This window comes from Heterocephalus glaber, unplaced genomic scaffold (genome assembly GCF_053883595.1).
Source record: "Heterocephalus glaber isolate CG9 unplaced genomic scaffold, H.glaber_assembly_v1.0 deba00000347, whole genome shotgun sequence".
Lineage (NCBI taxonomy): Eukaryota > Metazoa > Chordata > Mammalia > Rodentia > Bathyergidae > Heterocephalus > Heterocephalus glaber.
Window position 1 is genome coordinate 33,531,494 of NW_028258143.1, and position 6,500 is coordinate 33,537,993.

At 36.4% G+C, this 6,500-nt stretch overlaps 1 pseudogene; it reads right to left on the bottom strand.

Moving 5' to 3' along the window:
* Nucleotides 1-6,172: 6,172 nt before the first annotated feature.
* LOC147829904 (small nucleolar RNA U13) lies at nt 6,173-6,267 on the bottom strand (annotated as a pseudogene).
* Between the last annotated feature and the right edge of the window lie 233 nt (nt 6,268-6,500).

Consider the following 6,500-nt stretch of genomic DNA (forward strand, 5'->3'; position numbering starts at 1 on the left):
CTTTGTTACTGATTTCTAGTTTAATTCCATGGGGTGTTTTAGCAGTCAATACATGATTTATAATCTTTAAATATAAAGTGTGCTTCTTGTGGCTTAGAATGTGGTCTGTCTTGGTGAATTTTCCACATGAACATGAAAAAAATACATACTCTGCTCTTTTGGGGTAAAGTGCTCCATAGATGTTCATTATTCTGGTCAACTGATGGTACTGTAGAATTCATTTATGTCTTCCTATTTGTTGACTTACTAAATCTATTTTTTTTGATACAGCTGAAGTGTCTAGTAATAGCAGATTTATGTATGTCTTCTTGCATGAAGGTCTAAAGTTTTTAACCTCACATATTTTCTTGTCTGTTTTTGTTTTGTCCTGTCCTGTTCTTTCTTGTTCCCCTTTCTTTCTTTTCCTTTCTTTCTTTCCTTCTTTCTTTCTTTCTTTCTTTCTTTCTTTCTTTCTTTCTTTCTTTCTTTCTTTCTTTCTTTCTTTCTCTTTCTTTCTTCTTTCTTTCGTCTTTCTTTTTCTCTCTTTCTTTCTTTCTTCTTTCTCTTTCTTTCTTTCTTTTTTCTTTTCTTTGAGAATTGGCCTTTTGATCATCAAAGGGCCTTTTTATCCCTTATAACTTTTTTTGCTTTAAACATCTGCTCTGAAATTAGCAAAATTACTTGTGCTTTCTTTTGACTAGTGTTAGCATGGTATATATATTTTCCATCTCTTCACTTTTACCCTATATATGTCTTTATATTTAAAGTAGGTTTCTTATAGGCAACATATAACTGAATCTTGTTTTTGGATCCTGTCTTAGTCACTTTTCTCACTGCTGAGACACAATACTTGACACTAATAACTTAAAGAAGGAGAGCTTAATTTTAGCTCACAGTTGTAGAGGGTTCAGTCCATAGTCACCTGGTTCCAGGGCAAAACATATGGCACAGCCCGTGGTGGAAGAATAGCTGCTCATGGCATGGCAAACAGAAAGCAGACAGAAAAGGAAGGAACCAGGAAGGGAGATATAATCTTCGTTTGAATCCCACAGTAACCCGCCTCTTTCAACCAAGTCTCAGTTCCTAACAGCAAGTCAGCTCTAATGCCCCTGTAATCCAATCACCTTTGAAGGTCCTGCCTATGGCCACATGAGACTTCAGCGGTACATTTAGGTATAAGCTATAAATCACAACAGATCTACTCTGATAATGTTTTTAAAATTGGTACATTTAGATTACTGACATTCAAAGTGATTATCATCTAGTTGATTGATGTTTACCATATCTGCTACTCATTTCTGTATGCTGCCTGTATTCTTTGTTCCTTTTCTTTTAACTTCTACTGTTTTCTGCCTTTTTGTGGTTTTAATTGAACATTTTATATAGATATAGTTTTTCTCAGCATATCACTTATACTACTTTTTAAAAATTATTTTGTTAGTGATTGCGCTAGAGTTGACAAAATATGATTAAAACTAATCAAAGTCCATTTCAGATAATGTTATAATTGTTTCATAGGTAGTTCAAGTATTTTATAACAAAATATTCCTACTTCTCCTGACTATCCCTTGTATCATTGCTGTCATTCACTTTACTTACCTATCAACACACAGTGTAACATACATATAAGATAAAAGCACTGTCATACATAAGTGAACACATTATTGTTTTGTTTGTTAAATCAATTAGGAATAATAAAATAAGCATTTTTACTCCACCTTTATTCCATCATTACTATTTCAATAATTTCTCTTTCTGATATTCCCCTTATATGCATGATACACTGTTTACAGGTGGTTCAGTTTTGAATGTTGAGCACTTGCAGTTTTTTCCTCCTAGTCTTTTTTATCTTCATTTTACAGTTTTGGAGCTTTCAATTGATAGATCTTCGAGTTCAGAGATTCTTTATTCAACTCTGCCTAGTTTGCTAATGGGCCCATTGAGGCATCCTTCATTTCTGTTGAAATGGTTCCAATCTCTAGCATTTCTTTTTGGTTCCTTCTCAGCATTTTGATCTCTTTGTATTCCCTGCCCATTTGTTCTTACTTGATGTTTCCTTAATTTTTTAGAATCCTTTTCATCTTAATCATAATTGTTAAAATTCTCTGATAATTCAAACATTCTTGCCATGTCTTATTGAAAAGTTTCCACTGTCTTTGCAAACTGTTGTTTTAGCTTTTCATATACACAGTCATTTTAAATTTGTAATCAAACATGAAGTATTTGATAAAATGACCTGCTACTGTAAATAGGAGCTTAGGTAGTCAGATATGGGGGTGGGAACCAGTCTGCAGTCCTATGATTAGGTCTCAGTCTTTTAGTGAGCTTATGAGTCTGGTCTGTGGACTTCAAAAGTGATTCGCAGTTTTATTTCTCCTCCCTTGGCTGGGACAGGAAGAGTAGAGCAGGTTGGAGATGAGTGTTTTCTAGGTTAGTTAGACTCACATAAAGCCCCAGTGGATTAGCCTCTGATTAAGAAGGTCTGCCCTAAGGAGAATCTAGTTAAAAATATTCTGGTATGTTTCAAAAGTGATTTCTTTTCCCTTTCCCCTTGCTGGAGCCATGAGCTCTAGCTTATTTCTAAATGTACCCTCTCATTATGTTTTCAGTTTCCATGGCATCAGTTGCCCATAGTCAACCATAGACCATAATTCTAGAAATAAACAATTTATTGAGTCAGTCTGAGTGGCAAAATGAAATCTCATGCTGTCTCTGTCCCACTTGTAATGTGAGTCATCTCGTAGACCAGGTTATCTGCATTGTGTATGCTACTCTCCCGCTAATTATTTAGTAGTTCTCTAGGTCATCAGATTGACTGTTTTAGTTACTTTCTAGTTGCTAGAACAAATACTTGACCACCACAAGTTAAAGGAGGAAAGGTTTATTTTAGCTCACAGTTTGTAAAGGTTTCAGTCTATAGTCAGCTGGTTCCAAGGTAGGGAGGCATGGCAGAGGGACATTGCGGAGGGGAAACATTTCATGGCATGCAGGCAGGAGGCAGAGAACCTGCCTTTTTTCTTTCCTTTTATATTCATCAGGCTCTAAGCTTGTTGGTTTGTGCCACTCACACCCAGGTGGGGCTTTGCGTTATTCACACCCAGAGCTATGCTAAACCAATCAGTGAACTAATCCAGTTATCACACATGCTTAATCCATACTCACATATCCTAGATTCAGCCACCTCTGGAAAGTCCCACCTATGAGCACATGAGGCTTTGGAGGAACATCTAGATACAAGTCATAACATTATCTGTCATGGTATCACAGTATTTATACTTATATAACCCTTATTTTACTTATTAAAGATCCCAAAGTACAAGAGAAGTGATACTGGCATTTTTGATAGAGCAAGGAGAAGGTGGAAAGTGGTTCCTTTAAGCACTATTTCATAACCCAAGAAGAGGGATGGTTACCGTACAGTAAGATATTTTGAGAGACTCCATACTTACACATCTTATATAATATTGTTGCAATTATCCTTGTGTGTGTGTGTTTCTGTGAATGCACACACACTGGGGCAGAGTACAGGGCCTTTGCATTGAGCCACATCCTGAATCCCCTTTTTTGTTATTTTTATTTGGAAACAGGACTTTGCTAAGTCACTAAGTTGTCCCGACTGGGCTCCAGATTGCTACCCTCCTGCCTCAGCCTCCCAGTGTGCTACAAGTATGTGGGTCACTACCGACCGCAATTATCCCATTTTATTATAAGTTATTGTTAATCACTTACTGCACCTAATTTATAAATCTAATTTTATCACAGGTATGTGTATACAGGTAGCAATAGTATATGTAGGGTTCAATACTATTCATGGTTTCAGGTATCCAACAGTGAGCTTGGAACATACTCTGTGGATGATGGGAATATTGCATTTAGTGGGAGAATCTGGTTGAGATCTTAAAGGTAAAACTCATAGAAGCATGGTGGTGACACACATGACTAGGTGTTCCAGGAGTCTTTAATATTGTGGCTTTTCTTCTTTTTTTTTTTTCATTAAGTAAATTGCAACTGGGTTTTCCTGCTCCAGAACTGGTTTTGCAGAGATTTCTGCCCCATATGTTTCAATTCTCCAGCTTTTGGGACTTCAGTTTTCTTTTCGTTTCTCTTTCTTTCTTTCTTTCTTTCTCTTTCTCTTTCTTTCTTTCTTTCTTTCTTTCTTTCTTTCTTTCTTTCTTTCTTTCTTTCTTTCTTTCTTTCTTTCTTTCTTTCTTTCTTTCTTTCTTTCTTTCTTTCTTTCTCTCTTTCTTTTTTTTTTTTGGTGCCAGGGATCGAAGTTGGGACCTTGCGCTTTCAAGGCAGGCAGCAGAACCACTGAGCTAAATTCCCTGGCCCGGACTGCAGTTTTCTTATGATGCCACCTCTTACGAATCAAGAAAGCACTGTTGATTTTTCAGTTCATTTAGATTTTTATTTGTTACCAGGACAAGGAGGAAACATCAAAGCCCTTTCACACAGCACCAGAAGCCAGAATAACTGTATCAGGTTTTTAAACCAAATAAAACCATACTTGCTTCTTGTTTTTGTTTTTCAACTATAATGAGCTTTTCTACTTTAGTTTATCCTTCATTTTTCCATTTAATTAATGTCCATTTAGCATACAGTAGTGTAGCTCTCTACTTTGTGAATTCAGTGATGATTTCTACCCTCAGGATACTTATACTTTAGTGGGAATACTGACACATAAATCAAAATTTTAAAATAGACTCATAAGGTATTTTAGCCCAAAGACATTTTATATGCTCATAAAATTGTAAAAGTAAGATAATTATGAATGTATGAAAAAAAAATTTAAATTGAATCATAAGACAAATTTATATATAAATAAATGTAAACTTATAGAATAGCAGGAAAAAAAGCATCAATATTTTACACCCAGGGTAATGTACATTGAGTTGAAAGTAACTACACTGGACTGGGAAGTCCCTGTGTCAAGTTGTTACTGGAGGTGAATAATCAGCTGCTTTGCAAAGGAAGGGAAGGGTTCAGCAGACACAGGAAAGGACAATGCAGCAGACATAACCAGTGTGTACGAAGGCTCAGAGGTGTGCTTTTCCTGTTGTATTCAGTGAGCCACAGATAGTTCTGTCTGGGTAGCTCAGGAGGAGATGAGGCTTTGGGGGCTGGCAGGACATGAAGACCTGGCTTTGGAAGCTTTAAAAACTCATTAAGGGCTTTTTGGCAGGTCACAATTGGATTTTCCAAAGAGCACTCTGGCAGAGAGATGATCTGCTTAAGGCTGTCCTGACTGCTAGGCAAGAGCCTGAATCAAGTTGTAGCTGTCTGAATGGGCAGGAGAGGAGGCCTTTGAGATTTGTGTGTGGGAGACGCTTTGATAAATGAGTGAGTGTGAGGGAAGTACACATCATCTGTTTTTGGATGGTTGGTGACTACTGATTCCATTTACTGCTGATGGGAACACATCAGTAGTGTCAAGGAAAAGCCAGAGTGAGGCAGTAATTAAAGGAGGAACAGCTTTTATTTAGAACTATTGCAGTAGGAAAAGGAAATCTCAGTATAGATCTGGGCTCAATTCCAAACACAGAATGGGCAAACAGGAATTTACAGCCAAGCAGCAGATTTGGGGCCAGTGGATGAAAATTTGCAAAGCAGAATCATAGGTAAGTGAGAGATTCTGGCTTAAACTGACTAATAAAAGAAAAATTCTGTAATATCCTAAATTGAATTGTAAGGACTGGAAAATGGAGGGAAAGAGATATGGGAAATTAATCAGTTAACAGCTGTAGGTCAAACTGGCAAAATGATGGTCCCACATGCTTGAGAGTGTGTGGAAATCTCCACACCATCCCTAGGCAGCTGACACCTGAGCACCACCACATTCTGTTTATAAACCCATGTTCCAGACTATTAACCCCACCCAATCCAGAAGTAATAGGTACTTCTCCTTATGAACTGTCCTATTGAAAACTCTCTGCTTCACATTATTTCCCCCTCTTATTATAGTCAGAGTGTATTTCATGCAAAGAATTTGTGCTTTCCTTCCCCAAATTATGATTTCTACTCCACTGCTTATGGAGGCAGTCAGTTGTATATTATTCATATTATTATTATATACTAAATAATAATATGCAGTATATATAATATAATAATATATAAATATATAACACCTGACATCAATAAAATACATATTCAATAGCATTTTAGCTTGTGACCAATTTAATGTATTTTTTTTTTACATCAGACAGGTAATGCGCCGACATCATAGCAAGGTTTGAGGGTGGCACATCTAATGCAATCATCAAGATCTATTTAATGTACAGTTACAATGACTCCCATATCTGTAAATTTGTGTAATGTATGTTATAAATAGAAATTTTTGAAGGCTGAGATTTAAAAAAACTATAAATAGAGATTCTGATACTTTCTTTTCACACCTCATTGATTGTTTTCAAACTCGAATTTGAAAGCTGCTGTTTTAAAAAAGTCAGTAAATGAAGTAGTCCAAGAATAATTACGTGACAAAGGTAGAAGGATGGAGGCGGACACTTGGCAGTACCTATTTA